Consider the following 23,352-nt stretch of genomic DNA (forward strand, 5'->3'; position numbering starts at 1 on the left):
TTCGGCTTGCAAGCAACCCCCTTTTTCCTCCAAATATAACGATGGTCATTATGGCCAAACAGTTCTATTTTTGTTTCATCAGACCAGAGGACATTTCTCCAAAAAGTATGATCTTTGTCCCCATGTGCAGTTGCAAACCGTAGTCTGCCTTTTTTATGGCGGTTTTGGAGCAGTGGCTTCTTCCTTGCTGAGCGGCCTTTGAGGTTATGTCGATATAGGACTCGTTTTAGTGTGGATATAGATCATTTTGTACCTGTTTCCTCCAGCATCTTCACAAGGTCCTTTGCTGTTGTTCTGGGATTGATTTGCACTTTTCGCACCAAAGTACGTTCATCTCTAGGAGTTAGAATGCGTCTCCTTCCTGAGCGGTATGACGGCTGCGTGGTCCCATGGTGTTTAAACTTGCGTACTATTGTTTGTACTGATGAACTTGGTACCTTCAGGCATTTGGAAATTGCTCCCAAGGATGAACCAGACTTGTGGAGGTCTACAATTCTTTTTCTGAGGTCTTGGCTGATTTCTTTTGATTTTCCCATGATGTCAAGCAAAGAGGCACTGAGTTTGAAAGTAGGCCTTGAAATACATCCACAGGTACACCTCCAATTGACTAAAATTATGTCAATTAGCCTATCAGAAGCTTCTAAAGCCATGACATCATTTTCTGGAATTTTTCAAGCTGTTTAAAGTCAACTTAGTGTATGTAAACGTCTGACCCACTGAAATTGTGATACAGTGAATTATAAGGGAAATAATCTGTCTGTAAACAATTGTTGGAAAAATTACTTGTGTCATGCACAAAGTAGATGTCCTGAGTCTCCCGAGTGGCGCAGTGGTCTAAGGCACTGCATCGCAGTGCTAGCTGTGCCACTAGAGATCCTGGTTCGAATCCAGGCTCTGTCGTAGGCGGCCGCGACCGGGAGACCCATGGGGTGGTGCGCAATTGGCCCAGGGTAGGGGAGGGAATGGCCGGCAGGGATGTAGCTCAGTTGGTAGAGCATGGCGTTTGCAACGCCAGGGTTGTGGGTTTGATTCCCACAGGGGGTATGAAAAATAATAATGTATGCACTAAACTGTAAGTCGCTCTGGATAAGAGTGTCTGCTAAATGACGTAAATGTAAATGTAATGTCTTAACCGACTTGCCAAAACTATAGTTTGTTAACAAGAAATTTGTGGAGTGGTTTAAATAAAAGTTGTAATTACTCCAACCTAAGTGTATGTAAACTTCAGACTTCAACTGTATCTTACATAATTTTTGGTCTGTACAAGAAAAATTTTACGACTAAATGACTTAATAAATTTTGACAGATATACAGTGTCAAGGCTTTTAAGATCAGATGTCGACACAGATGTCAGCCTTTTAAACTTTTTTTCAGAGTAAAACAGCATTTGCTTGGCTATCTAAACTCCTTGCTCCGACCAAACGCTACGCCATGCCCATGGACGTTAGTGCCTTCTCCGCAATGAGTCTAGATCGGAGTACCTCCCCGACAATTTCTAGATCGCAAACACATTCTAACCATTCTGATTGGTCCCAGAAACTGATGGGTTGGGCCAGAGCCAGAACACACGTGGGTAAAGCGGCATGAAACTATATTGATTCTAAACATTCTCAAGGGCTGTTTTGCACGGAACAGTAGTTGAAGGCATATTCTGAACAAGGGGCTACATGCCAAAGTGTACTCTGCAAAACCTGGATTGGGGTCAATTCAATTAATTGAAGTTGGTTAGTTGAATTCATGAGAAAATCATATACTGTATATTGAATTGGAAAATCTCAACCTTTGCAACTGAGTTGAATTAAGTGTTTATTACTTTGCATGGTACCTTCTAATTACTTGTTATTTTTTATTAGACTTTTTTATTATTGCTATTGATTATTGTACTGCAATATTGAGGGCGCTAGCACACAAGCATTTCACTGCACCTTTTATACATGCTGTAAACTGTGTACCTGACATTTGATTTGAAGTGGGCATATATATTCAACAAAATCCACGTAAGGAGAGGAAGTCTCTAGAGTTTAGTGGGCCTTAAGAAAGTTATAATACTTGTACTAGTATTGGTTTTACACATAATGATGAGAAAATAATTGACCCCAATCCCCTGGTGTAAAAAACAAAATATCTGATTTTGCAGCTGAAAGTTTTTTAAAAATGTATAATTACGCAGCTACAAAAGTGTGACTATTGTTCCCTACTCTGCAAGGGCTCACATTGTGCTGATGACACATTGTGCTATGGGTTCTACCATCAGCACAAACCAAAAACAATGGGAAAAAATGTTTTTAGGACGAAATTCTGACCTGCCGGAAGAGATTTCCCTCAACAACTTAGATCACTCCTTCAAATCCGCTTAGGCGAGGATGCAACAAAACACCTGAAGACAATCAACTGTCAATCTCACAGCAAATGTCTCTGAGTAGATTTATATACTTGTCACATCTCAGCCCAATATACACTGTACAGGAACACAGCAGTGAAGAGAGGAAGGGTTTAAAACTGTGGCCTACTTTTAGAAATCAGCTGAGACTGAAATGCGTAGGATGCTGTCTGATTTTAGTTTTGTGAAAGTGTGAGATTGAGGAAGAAAATTGGTTAACCTCTACGGGATCGGTGTCCCGTATATGGGACGGTTGAGCTAACTTGCGCTAATGTGATTAGCATGACTGTTGTAAGTAACAGCAAACCTTCCAGGACATAGACATGTCTTATATTGGCAGAAAGCTTACATTCTTGTTAATCTAACTGCACTGTCCAATTTACAGTAGCTATTACAGTGAAACAATACCATGCTATTGTTTGAGGAGAGTGCACAACAACAAAAACGTATCACGGCTACTGGTTTGATACATTCACCTCTGAAGGTAAATAATGTACTTACATTCAGTAATCTTGCTCTGATTTGTCATCCTAAGGGTCCCAGAGATAAAATGTAGCATAGTTTTGTTTGATAAAATCAATTTTTATGTTCAAATGTAGGTACTGGGTTCTACAGTTTGAACCCCTGCTGTCTCTGGCTCCACACCCACCCTGCCCGGCCATCTAGATGTGTGAAAGTAAGTGTATAAGCTAATGAGCCATCATGTATGACATTCCTGGGAGTGTGTAAACTTACATTTTGTATTACCATGTCTCTATAGTTATGTACTTGAAAATGTATCAATTGACCAATTTGGCACATTTGGGCAAACGATACAATATAGTCCAGTATTGCAAAGCTTCACTGGATCAATCTAAAACTTTGCACACACACTGCTGCCATCTAGTGGCCAAGATCTAAATTACGCCTAAACTTCAAAGTGTTTCCTTTCAAATGGTATCCATAATATCCTTGCTTCAGGTCTTGAGCTACAGGCAGTTAAATATGGGTATGTCATTTTAGGCGAAAATTGAAAAAAAGGGTCCGATCCTTAAGAGGTTTAATAAACCTTGATCAGACTTATTTTAGGAAGAATGGAATTAGTTAACTGAGATCAGGTAAATTAAAGGAAATAACATATTCTCCAATGATAAAAAATTACATAATTGGAGGAATATTAAAGGCCCAATGCAGACGTTTTTATATCAATATCAAATAATTTCTGCGTAACAATTAAGTGTCTTACTGTAATAGTTTTCCATTAAAATTTACAAAAATAGCTTTTAAGCCAAAAAATATTTCACAAGCAAGATGTTTGCTAGGACTGTCTCGGGGTGGCCTAAGTGGGGGAAACTGAAAAGTAGCTGATAGGTTTGGAACTCTCTTTGTTATTGGTCTATTAACCAATTTACAGTCTGGTGATGTCACCATGCAAGCTGAAACACACACCCATGAAACCTGCTGATTAGAAGGTACTGTGTAGATTGTACTTTCAATCAGCAACTATCAGGAAATAACACTGATAAAAAATCACACTTTCACAGTGTTACTTTCATCAGCTGTTGTACTATATGATACAAAACACAGGAAAAACAGAATTTTGACTTCACTTGGCCTTTAAAGGGGCAATCTGCAGGTCAACAATAACAAAGCGGCCACTCCAACACTGTTTTGGTACATAGCTGAGGGATGGGGCTGGGGAAATGTAACCACTTTCAAATCCATAGACAAGGAATATACAGTGGGGGAAACAAGTATTTGATACACTGACGATTTTGCAGGTTTTCCTACTTACAAAGCATGTAGAGGTCTGTAATTTTTATCATAGGTACACTTCAACTGTGAGAGACGGAATCGAAAATCGAAAACAAAAGTCCCGAAAATCACATTGTATGATTTTTAAGTAATTAATTTGCTTTTTATTGCATGACATAAGTTTTTGATACATCAGAAAAGCAGAACTTAATATTTGGTACAGAAACCTTTATTTTCAATTACAGAGATCATACGTTTCCTGTAGGTCTTGACCAGGTTTGCACACACTGCAGCAGGGATTTTGGCCCACTCCTCCATACAGACCTTCTCTAGATCCTTCAGGTTTCGGGGCTGTCGCTGGGCAATACGGACTTTCAGCTCCCTCCAAAGATGTTCTATTGGGTTCAGGTCTGGAGACTGGCTAGGCCACTCCAGGACCTTGAGATGCTTCTTACCCCTTTGCAGAAAAGCATCCCCAAAGAATGATGTTTCCACCTCCATGCTTCACGGTTGGGATGGTGTCCTTGGGGTTGTACTCATCCTTCTTCTTCCTCCAAACACGGCGAGTGGAGTTTAGACCAAAAAGCTCTATTTATGTATCATCATACCACATGACCTTCTCCCATTCCTCCTCTGGATAATCCAGATGGTCATTGGCAAACTTCAGACGGGCCTGGACATGCGCTGGCTTGAGGAGGGGGACCTTGCGTGCGCTGCAGGATTTTAATCCATGTTGGCGTAGTGTGTTACTAATGGTTTTCTTTGAGACTGTGGTCCCAGCTCTCTTCAGGTCATTGACCAGGTCCTGCCGTGTAGTTCTGGGCTGATCCCTCACCTTCCTCATGGTCATTAATGCCCCACAAGGTGAGATCTTGCATGGAGCCCCAGACCGAGGGTGATTGACCGTCATCTTGAACTTCTTCCATTTTCTAATAATTGCGCCAACAGTTGTTGCCTTCTCACCAAGCTGCTTGCCTATTGTCCTGTAGCCCATCCCAGCCTTGTGCAGGTCTACAATTTTATCCCTGATCCTTACACAGCTCTCTGGTCTTGGCCATTGTGGAGAGGTTGGAGTCTGTTTGATTGAGTGTGTGGACAGGTGTCTTTTATACAGGTAACGAGTTCAAACAGGTTCAGTTAATACAGGTAATGAGTGGAGAACAGGAGGGCTTCTTAAAGAAAAACTAACAGGTCTGTGAGAGCCGGAATTCTTACTGGTTGGTAGGTGATCAAATACTTATGTCACGCAATAAAATGCAAATTAATTACTTAAAAATCATACATTGTGATTTTCTGGATTTTTGTTTTAGATTCCGTCTCTCACAGTTGAAGTGTACCTATGATAAAAAATTACAGACCTCTACATGCTTTGTAAGTAGGAAAACCTGCAAAATCGGCAGTGTATCAAATACTTGTTCTCCCCACTGTATATACACCTGTTCTGAAAGGCCCCAGAGTCTGCAACACCACTAAGCAAGGGGCACCACCAAGCAAGCGGCACCATGAAGACCAAGGAGCTCTCCAAACAGGTCAGGGACAAAGTTGTGGAGAAGTACAGATCAGGGTTGGGTTATAAAAAAATATCAGATACTTTGAACATCCCACGGAGCACCCTTAAATCCATTATAAAAATGGAAAGAATATGGCACCACAACAAACCTGCCAAGAGAGGGCTGCCCACCAAAACTCACGAACCAGGCAAGGAGGGCATTAATCAGAGAGGCAACAAATATAACCCTGAAGGAGCTGCAAAGCTCCACATTAGAGATTGGAGTATCTGTCCGTAGGACCACTTTAAGCCATACACTCCCCAGAGCTGGGCTTTTTTTTTTTACTAGGCAAGTCAGTTGAGAAACATTTTTTATTTACAATGACAGACTACACCGGCCAAACCCAGGCCAATTGTGCGCCACCCTATGGGACTCCCAATCACAGCCTGGAATCAAACCAGGGGATCTGTAGTGACGCCTCAAGCACTGCGATGCAGTGCCTTAGACCGCTGCGCCACTCGGGAGCCCATAGGCCTAATGGAAGAGGGGCCAGAAAAAAGCCATTGCTTAAAGAAAAAAATAAGCAAACACGTTTGGTGTTTGCCAAAAGGCATGTGGGAGACTCCCCAAACATATGGAAGAAGGTTCTCTGGTCAGATTAGACTAAAATTGAGCTTTTTGGCAATCAAGAAAATGCTATATCTGGCGCACACCCAACACCTCTCATCACCCGAGAACACCATCCCCACAGTGAAGCATGGTGGTGGCAGCATCATGCTGTGGGGATGTTTTTCATCAGCAGGGACTGGGAAACTGTTATGTAGTTATGTACGCTCAAGTTGTCTGTTTTTTTGTATATTTTCTTGTTTGTTTCACAATAAAAAATATGTTGCATCTTCAAAGTGGTAGGCATGTAGTGTAAATCAAATGAAACAAACCCCCCAAAAATCAATTTTGATTCCAGGTTGTAAGGCAATAAAATAGGAAAAATGCCAAGAATACTTTCGCAAGCCGCTGTACATCGCTATTTTTCTGTAAACAAATTAACAACAGACTTTGAGCATGCTTATAGAGAAAGACACTCAACATATACTGCACTGACACGAATGACTGATGATTGGTTGAAAGAAATTGAAAATAAGAACATTGTAGGATCTGTACTTTTAAGATTTCAGTGCAGCCTTTGATATTATTGACCATGACCTGATGTTGAGAAAACACATGTTTTATGGCTTTTCACCGGATGGCCTGAGGGATGCACTCCTGTCGGACTGGAAAACAGAGACATTTGTGACTCGTTTCAGGAAACTAGGCTCATGTCGCACGTCACTACTTCACAGGAGAGGCGTTTTAACTTTTTATTTTATTGCGTTTTTTGGCAGAAATGCCTTCTGGAACGTGAATTTTCATGTGCCTTAATAACAAACTTGTATGCTATCTGTAAATACGAATACAATTGTTAAATTATGAACATAGTTGGTTTAGCCACGGAAAAAGACAGGAACCTTCCCACTAGCCATGATTGGCTGAGATAGTGAATGGGCTGGAAATGCCCTAGAGATGAGTTTGGATTTGTCTATATCATGAGCTGCTCGGTATGTGTAGATAATCCTTTCTACTGCAGCTTTTTTGAACGATATCAGGGAGAACTGCATACGTTTTTCTTCGGATTACATTTTCAAACTAAGGGCAACCATGGCATCCGTGACAGAGAGGGAGAAAGATCTGATGATCCTTGTGGCATTGCACATGGTCACTGTGAACCAGAGTGGTGAACCAGAGTGACTTGACACAATGGGCCAAGCAAGCTGTACAAACAAAACGGAAACGACACAGGACGTCTTATTTAATAAAAGGGGTTGCAGTCTGCCATGCAGCGTTCATCCATGTATAGGTATAAGAGTCTAGCTACATTATCAGATATTATACATTTCTAATTTGGTCAGAAAGTTGTTTTCATTGCAAGTTAAAGCGTACTGTTAGCTAGCTAACTAACAATAGCTGGCTGGCTTACTAGCTAACATTACGTCTATGATCTGTGTAGTAATATTATCTCAGAAAGCCATTTGCATTGCTAGTTATAGCCTAATGTTAGCTGGCTAACTAACATTGAACCTAGTTGGTTAGCTTTAGCTAGCTACAATCGGTTTGTATTGCTGGTACTCTATGGATTGGGATTATGGTTCATTGTTTAGCTAGTTAGCTAGTCTAAACAAAAGACTCCACTTCGTCAGATGATTACATGACCCATCAAGTTAGCCAGGTGTGTCTGGCGGTGACTACGGCCATCTATTGTATAATAATGCTAAAATATTTGTATCTGGAATTTGTCTTTCAGCATCAGTAGACCACGCCTGACTCTCCTCCACCAGTCATACAAGGAGAATGGTCTAATACCTCCCATCAAAAAGAGAGCCGGCACAAGCAAGCACAGGTTACACCTGAAGCATGAGGACTTGTAGCGAGTTGTGAACTTCATCAACAACTATGCAGAGGATACAGGCCTCCTGTAGCTCAGTTGGTAGAGCATTGTGCTTGCAACGCCAGGGTTGTGGGTTCGAATCCAGTTAGCCAGTATGAAAAATGCATTCACTCACTAACTGTAAGTCGCTCTGGATAAGAGCGTCTGCTAAATGACTAAAGTGTTAGTTTTTTTAAATGCAATAGTATTACCAGGACGCCACCCAGGACACAAACACTTTGTTGGAATCTCATGTGACAAAAGCAGCGGTGTGGCGTCTCTACAAGGAATCGATGACAACACTTGGTATGTAAAGCATAAACAACACATCTTTTGATTATTTCATTTACCACCAACATGATTGGCACTACCTTTATTGATCTCACATTATGTGTGTATTTTTCAGAGGTACGTGTAGTCGGGCTGTCTTCCTTCAGTAATCTGTTGATAGATTGCTGGTGTGGTGAAGGACAGCACTGTGACAGGGGTCAACATCCCACAGCTGTTTAGACTGGAGGATGGTACGGTGCTGGTGGAAACTATGGCTGGCAACAACACCTGACTCCGTACTTCAGGCCGCTTCCATAGATCATGCAGTACCAGCACTTCAGGTGAATATAATTTTCATTGCATTGTATGAGGTTATTCTTCTTATCTAATCTTGGGAGGTGAATTTATGTTATGCATTTATGTGTACATTTTCCTGTTTTACAGCTTCGATGCTCTGGAGCCTGGTGTCGCCAAGGATGGTCTGCCTGTAGAAGAACCACCTGGACTGGACACATCTAGACAAACTTATCTTTTTGAGCAGATCAGGGAGTTTTGCGACGAAGAGGCCATGGACATTACATTTACATTTTAGCAGACATCACATGCCCTGCACCAAAGTCAAGGGCAGGACAGAAACAGACTATCCGAATATAGATTCCCCTGTTCATGCATGGTTCATGCGTGCTGCGGACGGACCAGTTCATCACTGAGGGCTGTTTGGGGTTTTAGGCTGGGTTTCTGTATAGCACTTTGAATAGCAGATCTGACGATGTAAAAAGGGCTTTATAAATACATTTGATTGATTGATTGAGTTCCCAGTCATCCGGACTATCTGCAGTGCCTCTATGCACATTCACATTACTCTCTCCTAACACACACACACAAGCCATACGTTGCTGCTACAATACATTTTTTAAATCCTGCTGCTCGGCCACTTTACTCATTATTGTATGCATATAACTACCTTGTCTATCACCAGTATCAATGATTTTGTTATTGATATTGTTCTTGTACATCCTGTATTTTATTTTGTGCTTTCTCTACTGTCATTGACACTTTGTTCTTTTTTTTATATTGACACTTTCTATTTTTGATATTGCAAGTAACCATTTCACTGTACCGTTTGCACCTTCTGTAGAGACCCATCCACTTAGCAAAATGTGGCTGGGGGTTATAGCATTTCTTTCACATCACCCATCAATTTAGACAAGTGTGTCTTGGTATGCGTCATCATATATTTATAAATTATTTTAATCTGGACACTTTCTGTTTTTGTTATTGCTACTATGCAAATATGTAAGTAACCATTTCACTGTACCGTTGACATCTTCTGTATCCTGTGCATGTGACAAATAAACTTTGATTTATTTGATATAGTGTGTGTTTACCAGAGACGGTAATGTGAAGAACAACATGACCTGCACCAAAGTCAGATTAGGATATAAGCCAAGGACTAGATAAAGTTAATTTTTACCTGGAGTTTTTCCTTATTGTAGGCTACTACTTTTGAAAAAGAAAAGGAGAGACGCACACTCTAGGAGCTCAGATGCAATAATTTAATAACCTAATAACCAACGTTTCGACAGACAAGCTGTCTTCATCAGGGTATTAGGTTATTAAAATATTGCATCTGAGCTCCTAGTGTGCAGCTCTCCTCTCCTTTTCTTTTTCTAGTGTTCTATTCCGCTAGCCAGCACCTCGCCTAAACAGGTGTGCGTTTATTTCGCCTCCAGGCTACTACTTTTACAACTTTTAGTCTTGAAATCTTTGATTGTTTACTACACTATTCACTCTGTTTAGCACATGGCCTCACATGAATCCTTAAAGATGGGTGGGGCTAAGGCTTAAGAAGGTGTGAACGATGCTGAATGGGTGTAGACAAAGAAGAGATCCCCAGTAGGTGTACCAAAAAAATTATGTATGCACTCACATGTAAGTCGCTCTGGATAAGAGTGTCTGCTAAATTACTACATTTGACTATAGTAACGTTAAAATAGACTGGGCTTTGGTCTATCTGCACATCTAAAATCCTAGTATGTGGATGGGACATTTCTGCTGGGATGGAGGAGTTATCTGGAATACTCAACTAGATGATCAGGACAGTCTAGGGTACTATTTGCCCGAAGAGGTGAAGTATTGCGATATGACTGTATTTCTGATTCTCAAGAGGAAAGTTAAAACCCTCAGCCGTGAGGTCACTGAGGAGGACCAACAGTGATAGGGGGATCTTCTGAAAAGGACTGACATGCAGGGATGGAACATAAGGATTTTGGGCAATGGCCAGCAGACCACGATTTCTACTAACCCAGGTAACATTCAAGTCCTAAATCTGAGGCATGCGATGTTTGTAAAGGCAACATTTCACTGCTGTGTCAGGCTAGTTTGGCACATTGTCTACTAGCCCAGTCTGAAAAGTACTAGCCTCGGGCTAGCTTAATTTCCATCCCTGCTGACATATAACTGACTTCAAAGGTCATTTGATTAGTCATGTACAACAGATGCACTCGTGGAACAAAACCGTTTGTGTTTTGTATGGGAAAACATTGTGCCCAGATAGCCAGCTAGTTAACGGTAGCTCACCGTTCGTGTAGTCACACTTTTCCACTTGGTGACATGCTAGCTAATGTTAGTCTACCAGGGCAGGGATATTTAGCGAACGTTTAGCTAGCTAGTTATGTTAGCTCATTGTTAGTGTAGTCATATTATTTCCCAGACCCCCCAATGGTGGTGACATGCTAGCAAGTCTACCAGGCCAGGGATATTGAATGTTAGCTAGTTAGCGCTAATTGCTAACGTGAGGCACATTCGCTAGCATGTCACCGCCTGTTGGGAAAGTCCAACTACACCACGGTGAGATACGGTGTAACATTAGCTAGCTAATATTAGCTAATGTAGCCCACTAGCCAACCAAGGTGCGTAACTAGCTAGCCCACCAGGTGATATTTAGCTAGCTATTTCCCTGCCCTGATGGGCTAACGTTAGCTAGCATGTCACCACGTGAAAAAGTATGACTACACAAACTGTGAGCTAATGTTAACTAGCTGGCTAGCTCACAAAGGACTTGTCAATAATAAAATGTCACAACAGTCATTATGCTAGCCTGTGCTGGTTTTATTTTTACTTGTAAGGAAGGTAACGTGCGTTGGACATGTGACTACAGTCGTTGGTTCTCTGGCTAATTTTCATAAGCATCTAGCTAACCACAGATATTTGACCTAACCAAACTAGCTTGTTAGCAGCTAGCAAACAGGGCTTACCTTATCACACAGCTCCAGCGAGGCCTCTTGCTTACAGAGATCGGAAAACGATAAAATGCACGTGTGCTTATCAGAGTAGTGGTTACAATCCGGTACATAGCACAGAACCATCCCTGCTTCTGATCGACGGAGAGACTTAAGGTTAGCTAGTTAGCTACAAAGGCCAGGGTAATTAAACAAATTATAATAATTAAGAAATGCTAAGGTAGCTACCTAGGTAATTTGAAAAATGCTAAACAAGAATTCACACAAGAAATACACAATATCAATTATTTACACGAAACATTAAAAAGGCTATAATATCTACTTGCTAGGTTACTTGCTACTTGTAGATGAGAGTTTGTATGTCCTGTGTAGCTCAGTTGGTAGAGCATGGCGTTTGCAACGCCAGGGTTGTGGGTTTGTTTCACACGGGGGACCAGTATGATAAAAATAATGAATGTACTCTCTAACTGTAAGTCGCTCTGGATAAGAGCGTCTGCTAAATTGTTTGGAGAAAATAGGAGATTTTTCCCACCCTGCACCTTGAGTGATTATGTCAGAGCTTGCGACAGGATGTGTAGTTCTGTATGACAGCCACAATAGCATCTAATTAGCATTTCATTTTTGGGGGGTAATTACAGGTGAATATATTGATAGAAGTTACCTTGTCTGAGAGAGATTTGCGTGGTTATCGTCATGCCAGGGTAAGACTACACGAAACACAGACCTTCCAATATTCCCTACGGAAATATCAATGGTGGAAAAATGATTGGAACCATTTCCGGAATTTTCCGCCAGGTTTTATGGGTATTATGATTCATACTGTGGTACCTCATAGCCAACTATTGTAGCCTACTTTATTTTCACCTGTGGTGCAGGATTGTTGATAGGAGTTGAGGTAAAGAACTGTGTGCACTCAACACATAAAGGTGATTTTATTTGTAGACTTACCAGTAAATACTTATGCATCATTGTAGCTTGCAGATGCATTCATAACTGTCATAAATGTAAAATCGTAGGTCCTCACAAAAAAGCTTTCCCGTTGCCGAATGGTGACGCTAACATGTAACTGTAAATGCTGCCTGACAACCGTGAGTACTGTGTGCTGATTGGTGCGTCGCGATCGGTGCTGAGCTGCCGTTCACGAACTTTGATAAAGCACAACTTGTGGATTAGCTAATTTACTGCCATAGCAAGAACAGAAGACCACACTGAATGACTTCAGACGGTTACACAAAGTCGGTTAGTAAAATCTAGAAAATATTAATTTGACAGTTGTTCACAAATGTATGTAGTTAGCAATATTTTTGTTAGCTAGCAAGTTGATTGCATCTGTTAGCTTAGGTAAAAGTGTCACTTGTTCATCTGACAATGTTTCCCTCAAAGTGAAATGTATCATGTCATGTGTTAGCTAGGTCAGCTCAGATAAAAAGTCAGTGGTCGCTTGTGTGGTAACTTTTTCCTCAGTGTAAAATTCATCCATTGCACTCAGACGTTGACTTTTGAATACATGCTAGATTTATAATTCAATAGAAGGATCTAAATTCATAGCTAGCTAGTTGACATCAAAGAGGGTGGTCATTTAATATCTTTGCTATGCTAGCATTTTCTAGATTGTCTCCACCACCAGTTGATGCATGTGATTTTTCCATGTTTTGAAGTAGGTATGTTGACTTGAACTAGCTAGCTAGTTTGTTAGCTAACAGTTAGACAAAACTGTAAACATTAATCATATAGACATATGGATAGTGGTGTCATACCATGAATTATTTACTGTAGCTATTTGATTTTGAACTTTAGGACCCCTTTAGGTATATAAAAAAATATATATAAAAAAATATTTGATAAAATGTTGAATTTGGCCTTTATTACGAAATCCCATAAAAATGCATTGAATAACACATTCATACATGGCAAAAGTGTCTTTACTATATCCAGGAGATATAAGAAAGCTCAGGAAATATTGTAGTTTTTTTTTTTTACACATATTTAACCCCTTTTTTTGGGGTAGGCAAAAAACTACTTCCATACTTCCATTCATTTTTTCCATCGGTACCGGTTACCTTCAGACGAGTTCCGTGACACTTGTGGGGGTCGTAGAGCAAACAGAGAACAAACGAAGAACACCATCGTGTTCGTGAGAATCTCCCCTTTCCACAAGGGGGTCATATTAGTTTGTAGCCCACACGGTTCAAATTCGTTTTCGAACCGTTTCCATGAGAAGACCGATTTTCAGGATGTCTCATGGTCTGACAAACACAGCTGTCAGTAAAAGAACGTCCTCCACATGAGTACAACACTTATCTAGATGGTTCATATATTAAAGAAAATAGCCTTCTTAATGATGAAGAGTTCAGTATTGCTCTTGACCTTTACATTGATGACTTTGAAGTAGCCAATCCATTGGGAACATAAAAGAAAAATCACATAATGTGTGCAGTTTACTGGGTGATTGCTAATGTGCAGCAAAGTATATGTCCACACTCCACTCCATCCAGTTTGCTCTCCTGTGTAATGTTTCAAATGTGAAAGAGTATGGCTATGCAAAGACTCTACATCTACTTATTCAAGATCTTGTTTCATTGGAGCAGCAACCTCTTCACCCTCCTTATCATTCAGTTAAGCCTAATTTATTTATTTATTTAGATCATTTGGGTGCCCATTCTCTTGTAGGATTTCAGGAGAGCTTTATAGTGGACAGATTCTGTACATTCTGCATTGCGACAAGAAGTGAAGTTCAACAAAACGAAGCACGTTCAGGGGTCTTTGAATGTCGAACCAAAGAGACTCATGACAGGCTGGTGCATTAGGTGAGGTAGGACCCTACCTTGACTAAACAGTTCGGTGTGAAAGGAGGATGTCCTTTGACTGACAATCTGATACATTTTCATGTTGTGTGTTGGACAAGGTTACTACAGCATTAGTCACATCTTATCCCGAGAACGTTCAGCAAGTCTTTTGTCATAGAGATCCACAGCTAACAACAGTTATTGCTGCATCATCTGCCTGTGTAAATGGGATCAAATACAGTGCAGGTATGATACGCTCTGCTGGTTTATGCTCAGGCCTTCCAACATATTGTTGCTATTAACACAGAGTTACTGTTCGTACGCAAAGAGATGACAGCAGGGTACAATGAGCATCTTAGATCTTATGAACTCTGCAGAAATACTGTCCCCTCTGTGTGGGATTCAGCTGTCAGACCTTAATGATGTTTTCCCTCTTTCAGTTTACAGAATTGGTGGCAAATGAATGGTTACTCTGTGATGGAAAATGTTATCTTGTGAAGAGACAGCCTTGAAAATGTTAATCTTGTCTTAGTGTCATAAATAATCCTTGGTTCCTGCCTGTGCTTGGTAAAGATATGGGGGGGCAACATGACCCCCTCCTTAGGACCATCTGGCAGAACGCCCAGAATATGTTCTGTAAGTTAAGATAGGAGATGGTGCCAGACACATGCCGGAACCAACCCTATGAACTACGCCTATGTAACGTGTGTGTAAGCAGTATATAAGGGATCTAACAGGACTGCCCCGTGAGAGCTCCTGATCGACATGTGTACTTAGTGCATTGAGTTGGTTGGAACCTCTCCAGTGCGCTGATAATAAAGAATGATTCATTTAAGATTGACTTTGCGTGTCCCTGTGTAGAATTTCCATGACAATTTGGCGTCAACGAACAGGATGATTGATTCTGCCTGCGGAGCTTTCCAGTGGGGGTCTGCGAGGAAAACCGGTGGAGCATTTTATGAAGCGTGAGGGAAATTCCAGTCTGACCGAAAGAGGATGAGACCCGCCCAGACCCTTATTGTGAGCTGCCCAGGAGGACACACATCATCCGCAAACAATTGAGGGACGGCAACTGATTTCAGTAAGTCAATTTAAATGTTAATTTTTGATTTTTATGATAAAACCAATAAAACTATATAGAGAGAAAAAAAGTATTTTTGGAGAGATGGCTATTCACTAGTCTTATGAGAAGACTAGCGCGAGGGTGTACCGGTAACATGGAAAGCCCCTCTGACAGCTGTCTGTAGTAATTTACAGTAGGGAAAAAAAGTATGTAGTCAAATCAAATCAAATCAAATCAAATTTTATTGGTCACATGCGCCGAATACAACAGGTGCAGACATTACAGTGAAATGCTTACTTACAGCCCTTAACTAACAGTGCATTTATTTTAAACAAAAAAAGTAAAAATAAAACAACAACAAAAAAAGTGTTGAGAAAAAAAAAAGAGCAGAAGTAAAATAAAGTGACAGTAGGGAGGCTATATATACAGGGGGGTACCGTTGCAGAGTCAATGTGCGGGGGCACCGACTAGTTGAGGTAGTTGAGGTAATATGTACATGTGGGTAGAGTTAAAGTGACTATGCATAAATACTTAACAGAGTAGCAGCAGCGTAAAAAGGATGGGGTGGGGGGGGCAGTGCAAATAGTCCGGGTAGCCATGATTAGCTGTTCAGGAGTCTTATGGCTTGGGGGTAGAAGCTGTTGAGAAGTCTTTTGGACCTAGACTTGGCACTCCGGTACCGCTTGCCGTGCGGTAGCAGAGAGAACAGTCTATGACTAGGGTGGCTGGAGTCTTTGACAATTTTGTGGGCCTTCCTCTGACACCGCCTGGTATAGAGGTCCTGGATGGCAGGAAGCTTTGCCCCAGTGATGTACTGGGCCGTACGCACTACCCTCTGTCGTGCCTTGCGGTCGGAGGCCAAGCAGTTGCCATACCAGGCGGTGATGCAACCAGTCAGGATGCTCTCGATGGTGCAGCTGTAGAATTTTTTGAGGATCTGAGGACCCATGCCAAATCTTTTTAGTCTCCTGAGGGGGAATAGGCTTTGTCGTGCCCTCTTCACGACTGTCTTGGTGTGTTTGGACCATGATAGTTTGTTGGTGATGTGGACATCAGCCACCAATTGTGCAAGTTCTCCCACTTAAAAAGATGAGAGAGGCCTGTAATTTTCATCATAGGTACACGTCAACTATGACAGACAAAATGAGGAAAAAAAATCCCGAAAATCACATTGTAGGATTTTTTATGAATTTATTTGCAAATTATGGTGGAAAACAAGTATTTGGTCAATAACAAAAGTTTCTCAATACTTTGTTATATACCCTTTGTTGGCAATGACACAGGTCAAACGTTTTCTGTAAGTCTTCACAAGGTTTTCACACACTGTTGCTGGTATTTTGGCCCGTTCCTCCATGCAGATCTCCTCTAGTGCAGTGATGTTTTGGGGCTGTCGCTGGAAAACACGGACTTTCAACTCTCTCCAAAGATTTTCTATGGGGTTGAGATCTGGAGACTGGCTAGGCCACTCCAGGACCTTGAAATGCTTCTTACGAAGCCACTCCTTCGTTGCCCTGTCGGTGTGTTTGGGATCATTGTCATGCTGAAAGACCCAGCCACGTTTCATCTTCAATGCCCTTGCTGATGGAAGGAGGTTTTCACTCAAAATGTCACGATAAAATGGCCCCGTTCATTATTTCCTTTACACGGATCAGTCGTCCTGGTCCCTTTGCAGAAAAACAGCCCCAAAGCATGATGTTTCCACCCCCATGCTTCACAGTAGGTATGGTGTTCTTTGGATGCAACTCAGCATTCTTTGTCCTCCAAACACGACGAGTTGAGTTTTTACCAAAAAGTAATATTTTGGTTTAATCTGAACATATGACATTCTCCCAATCCTCTTCTGGATCATCCAAATGCACTCTAGCAAAATTCAGACGGGCCTGGACATGTACTGGCTTAAGCAGGGGGACACGTCTGGCACTGCAGGATTTGAGTCCCTCGCGGCGTAGTGTGTTACTGATGGTAGGCTCTGTTACTTTGGTCCCAGCTCTCTGCAGGTCATTCACTAGGTCTCCCAGTGTGGTTCTGGGATTTTTGCTCACCGTTCTTGTGATCATTTTGACCCCACGGGGTGAGATCTTGCGTGGAGCCCCAGATCGAGGGAGATTATCAGTGGTCTTGTATGTCTTCCATTTCCTAATAATTGCTCCCACAGTTGATTTCTTCAAACCAAGCTGCTTACCTATTGCAGATTCAGTCTTTCCAATCTGGTGCAGGTCTACAATTTTGTTTCTGGTGTCCTTTGACAGCTCTTTGGTCTTGGCCATAGTGGAGTTTGGAGTGTGACTGTTTGAGGTTGTGGACAGGTGTCTTTTATACTGATAACAAGTTCAAACAGATGCCATTAATACAGGTAACGAGTGGAGGACAGAGGAGCCTCTTAAAGAAGAAGTTACAGGTCTGTGAGAGCCAGAAATCTTGCTTGTTTGTAGGTGACCAAATACTTATTTTCCACCATCATTTGCAAATAAATTCATAAAAAATCCTACAATGTGATTTTCTGGATTTTTTTTCCTCAATTTGTCTGTCATAATTGATGTGTAGCTATGATGAAAATTACAGGCCTCTCTCATCTTTTTAAGTGGGAGAACTTGCACAATTGGTGGCTGACTAAATACTTTTTTCCCCCACTGTATAAGAGAAGTGTCTACGTGGTCTGTCACCACTACTAATAGCACATGGTGTTATTATATATGTATGTGAATGTTGTGTGAGTGTGGAAAGGATGTGTTAAGCTGATTGAAATTTGGATAACAAAAGGTTTGACATTTGGATAATAAGCTGATTGAAATTTGGATAATAAGAGGACTGAAATTTAGCTATTAAGTACTGAGTGAATGACAGCTGTCAGGGGACTAGCTAACGTGTGAAAGAGGTGAATGAATACCCCAACCAGTTCTGTGTGAGCTGAGTTATCCAGTTCGGTGTGAGCTGAATTTTTCGATGTATAACATTATCTACGTTTATCTAAGGGTTCCGTCCACCACCGCCCATCGTAGTCTGGGACTACTAGCGCAAGTGTTATTGAGCACGTTTTTTAAAATATGTATAGGAAGTAGCGGAAAGAGAACCGTTGAATATACATATGGTGCATTGGATTTAACAATAGAAAAGTCTACGTGGTCTGAACCACTGATAATAGCATGAGTGTTATTGTTATTGTAGGCATTTAGAATCATTAAAGATGCACATGGGGGGGTGTGGATGTAAATACCTAAGTCCACCTCCGCCCGTCGGATATACAGGTAGAGGATAACATGTCTCAGGATCTCAATCGAGGGTAACATGTCTCAGAGGATAACATGTCTCATTAGTAACGAGGATAACATGATAACATGGTAACATGTTTTAATAGTAACAAGGATAACATGTAATAACACATATGGAATCATGTAGTAACCAAAAGAGTGTTAAACAATTCAAAATATATTAGATATTTGAGATTCTTCAAATAGCCACCCTTTGCCTTGTTGACAGCTTTGCACACTCTTGGCATTCTCTCAACCAGCTTCACCTGGAATGCTTTTCCAACAGTCTTGAAGGAGTTCCCACATATGCTGAGCACTTGTTGGCTGCTTTTCCTTCACTCTGCCGTCCGACTCATCCAAACCATCTCAATTGGGTTGAGGTCAGGGGATTTTGGAGGCCAGGTCATCTGATACAGCACTTCATCACACTTCTTCTTGGTCAAATGGACCTTACACAGCTTGGAGGTGTGTTGGGTCATTGTCCTGTTGAAAAACAAATGATAGTCCCACTAAGCCCAAACCAGATGGGATGGCTTCTCACTGCGGAATACTGTGGTAGCCAAGCTGGTTAAGTGTGCCTTGAATTCAAAATAATGCACCCCGACACCATAACACCTCCTCCTCCGTGCTTTATGGTGGGAAATACACATGCAGAGATCATCCTTTCACCCACACCTCATCTCACAAAGACAAGGCGGTTGGAACCAAAAATCTCCAATTTGGACTCTAGACCAAAGGACAAATTTCCACCGGTCTAATGTCCACTGCTCGTGTTTCTTGGCCCAAGCAAGTCTCTTCTTCTTGTTGGTGTCCTTTAGTAGTGGTTTCTTTGCATCAATTCGACCATGGAGGCCTGATTCACACAGTCCCCTCTGAACAGTTGATGTTGAGATGTGTCTGTTACTTGAACTCTGTGAAGCATTTATTTGGGCTGCGATTTCTGAGGCTGGGAACTCTAATTAACTTATCGTCTGCAGCAGAGGTAACTCTGGGTCTTCCATTCCTGTGGCGGTCCTCATGAGAGCCAGTTTCATCACAGCGCTTGATGGTTTTTGCGACTGCACTTGAAGAAACGTTCAAACCTCTTGAAATGTTCCGTATTGACTGACCTTCATGTCTTAAAGTAATGATGGACTGTCATTTCTCTTTGCTTATTTGAGCTGTTCTTGCCATAATATGGACTTGGTCTTTTACCAAATAGGGCTATCTTCTGTATACCCCCCCTGCCTTGTCACGACACAACTGATTGGCTCAAACGCATAAAGAAGGAAAGAAATTCCACAAATTAACTTTTAACAAGGCACACCTATTAATTTAAATGCATTCCAGGTTACTCTTATGAACCTGGTAGAGAGAATGCCAAGAGTGTGCAAAGCTGTCATCAAGGCAAAGGGTGGCTACTTGAAGAATCTCAAATATATTTTGATTTGTTTAACACTTTTTTGGTTACTACATGATTCCATATGTGTTCTTTCATAGTTTTGATGTCTTCACTATTATTCTACAATGTAATTTTTTTTTTAAATAAAGAAAAACTCTTGAATGAGTAGGTGTGTCCAAACTTTTGACTGTTAGTGTATGTGGAGATATGAAAGGAGTAAGTACTATTCCTGAATATGCTGTTACTAGAGATCATTAGTGTAAAGGAAGTATAATGGGTTATTAGAGATAAAGTAACATATTAAGAATATAATTGGCTACTAGAGATTTGATGAAGTAATGATAGAGATAATAATAACAATAATAATAATAATAATAATAATAATAATAATATAGAACTTGCACACCCACACGTAGACGTATGTAAGTGGTGTAAAAAGTATTCTGATAAATGTTCAGAGTGGTCCCTTTAAAGCATTGTATGACTGTCTAACAGGTCTGGTGAAATAAGAGTCTTAGAAAAAGATTGGCGTATATCCACTTTTGGTAAAGGTACGGGACTTTGTTAGTGGTGTTAATACTAATTTATTGTGTGGGGTCTTTTCATTTAGGTTTTAGTGGGTTTTTCACAGGTTAGAAAGGATGTACCTTAAAGGGCATACAAATGACATGTTCTAAAGTATCTATTGTCAGAGTTTTACACATGTAAATTATCTTGATAAGGAATGTACTGAAAAACCCAATGTAAACCTGATACACAAAACATTTGGAATGTTTAAAATAGCTTTAAATTATGTCTGAGGTACAGGGAAAGAAAACTCACTTAATGGGGTTCAATGACCTCTGACCTCTGTTCTGACTTTCTGGTGAGGTCTGATCACCCTCTCTAGAAAGACTAGAGACATTGGGTGAGATTTAAATGGACTATGTAAACACTAGATAATTAGGAAGAAGTTTATAATTTATCAACAGTCCTATGTGTGATTCGAAACAAGAGAAGGAGAGAGAGAGAGCGCTGCCCCTGAATGAGGGACACCTGTCTCTAGTCCTCTGTAGCTCAGCTGGTAGAGCACGGTGCTTGTAATGCCAAGGTAGTGGGTTCGATCCCCGGGACCACCCATACACAAAAAATTTATGCACGCATGACTGTAAGTCGCTTTGGATAAAAGCGTCTGCTAAATGACATATTAGCATTTTACCATTACCTTATGGGATACAATTATTTACTTATGGAGTTATCAAGAGTTGTAAATCTAATTTGATTTGTTATTCTAATTCATTTATTTTTTACTTAACAGACAAGATATGAGTCATGTGTCCAAAGGGGGAATTACCAGTCCCTGGGGCCCTTTGGTAAATATGCATATAGTTTTATATGAAGAAGTGTATTGTTGTTGTTGTGTTGTTTGTTTGTTTTTGTCTTGCTTCAATACAAATCTCACCAGATTGGGTCTGCTGGATGGTTGGGATTTCTCCCTAAGGATTAGGCCTCTGACTCCCTGACCCTGTAACTCTGCGGTGAGATCACCAAGATGATAGGGGAGTGTAAGCCAATTTGGAGAAAAAAAAATGGTTCCAACTGTGTGTGGTTATTCTCTTTGACTTTTGACTTAGAAATCTGTATTAACAATATTGGTAGTAGTAATAATGTGTCATACAGTACATAATTTATCTGGATTTCCTGAACAAGAAATGCCCTAAACTAAACTGTTGTTCTGTTCTGGCCTCTCTCAAGCTTATGGCGAAGGTGACCACAGATGGTATCTAGATGCATGGAAGGGATAATTTGGCCGTGAACAGTGTGAACCTCACCCCCCCTAACCGGCTGAATTAATGGCAACAATGGTGTTCATTATGGTCCTTCACCACTTCTACCGTGAGACCTGAGTCCGAGCCAGCAACCTGTACACAGCATCCAGTCGAAGCTATCAACTGCCTTTTCTCTCATGCCTTTTCTCTCAGGAGTGTGACATGAGTCCACGTGGAGTGAGCATGGAAAGAGATCCCGTCCAAACGTCTCACATGCTGCTGGTGTACTGGTAGGAAAATGGACAAGACATAATGGACTGTAAAGGACAGTGGCGGCTCGGGTGATAGAAATCGGGACATTATCAAAGGCCATCCACTTTGAACATGTGCCATTGGAAGGACGAACTGAAACGCCAGAAGAATGAGTGCTGCGAGGGAGGGGGGTGGTCAACCATGCCCGTAATTAATTTAGGCTTATCCAAAATTGTTTATTTGGGGTATCAGGTTTATTGTGGAGGTCTGCACACTGCGAAATGTATAGTACTTTAGACCAGAAATGCACTGAGATACCGATCTGTCAATAACATACCACTCACGACAAAAGCTCCAGCTGAAATGTCATTGCCAGAATCCATAAATTAAATTGTGTAATGAAGCATATGTGTAACTGTATTACGCAAAGGTCTTAAGCCATGGTTTTGCAAGTTTGATTGTACAACCCGAATGAAGGGTTTGACAGTGTCTGTTGATTTATGTGTTGATTTTTTTACTTAACACTTTGATTGTGTGGCAGGTAGCTTAGTGGTTAAGCGCGTTGTGCCAGTAATCAAAAGGTTGCTGGTTCTAATCCCCGAGCTGACTAGGTGAAGGCACATAACCCTAGTTGCTCTGGATAAGAGCGTCTGCTAAATGACGTAAAATTGATGATAATGAAATTAGATTATTTACAATCATGTTAATTTAAGTATAACCTTTATTATAATGATGTATTTTGATATAGAAGCTAAAATCTAATGTGCACCTTAAAATTGTATGATTATTATCACACAATTGATAAGAGGATAGAATGTGATGGAACATTTTATCTTGTGAAGAGACAGCCTTGAAAATGTTCATCTTGTCTTAGTGTCATATATAATCCTTGGTTCCTGCCTGTGCTTGGTAAAGGACCATCTGGCAGAACGCCCAGAATATGTTCTATAAATTAAGATAGGAGACGGTGCCAGACACATGCCGGAACCAACCCTATGAACTATGCCTATGTAATGCGTCTGTAAGCAGTATATAAGGGATCTAACGGGACTGCCCAGTGAGAGCTCCTGATCGACATGTGTATTGAGTTGGTTGGAACCTCTCCAGCGTGCTGATTATAAATAATTCTTAATTTAAGATTGACTTCGAGTGTCTCTGTGTAAAATTTCCACGACAACTCTTAAGCATTATATTCTGTGCTTAACAAGTCATTAACCATTACTTTTTTCTGTTTTTATCCCCAAGATGCCTACACATCACAAGATGGTCATGAGAGTTATTCACAGAGGATGACATA

General features: G+C 40.9%; 1 long non-coding RNA gene across 1 annotated transcript; it reads left to right on the forward strand.

Moving 5' to 3' along the window:
* The first annotated feature begins 8,201 nt into the window (after positions 1-8,201).
* On the forward strand, positions 8,202-9,467 carry LOC121532661. Its single transcript, XR_005994355.2, has 3 exons — positions 8,202-8,371; positions 8,472-8,676; positions 8,780-9,467. It is a non-coding gene; the product is annotated as an uncharacterized LOC121532661 (long non-coding RNA).
* Positions 9,468-23,352: the final 13,885 nt, after the last annotated feature.

This window comes from Coregonus clupeaformis, chromosome 20 (assembly GCF_020615455.1).
Source record: "Coregonus clupeaformis isolate EN_2021a chromosome 20, ASM2061545v1, whole genome shotgun sequence".
NCBI lineage: Eukaryota > Metazoa > Chordata > Actinopteri > Salmoniformes > Salmonidae > Coregonus > Coregonus clupeaformis.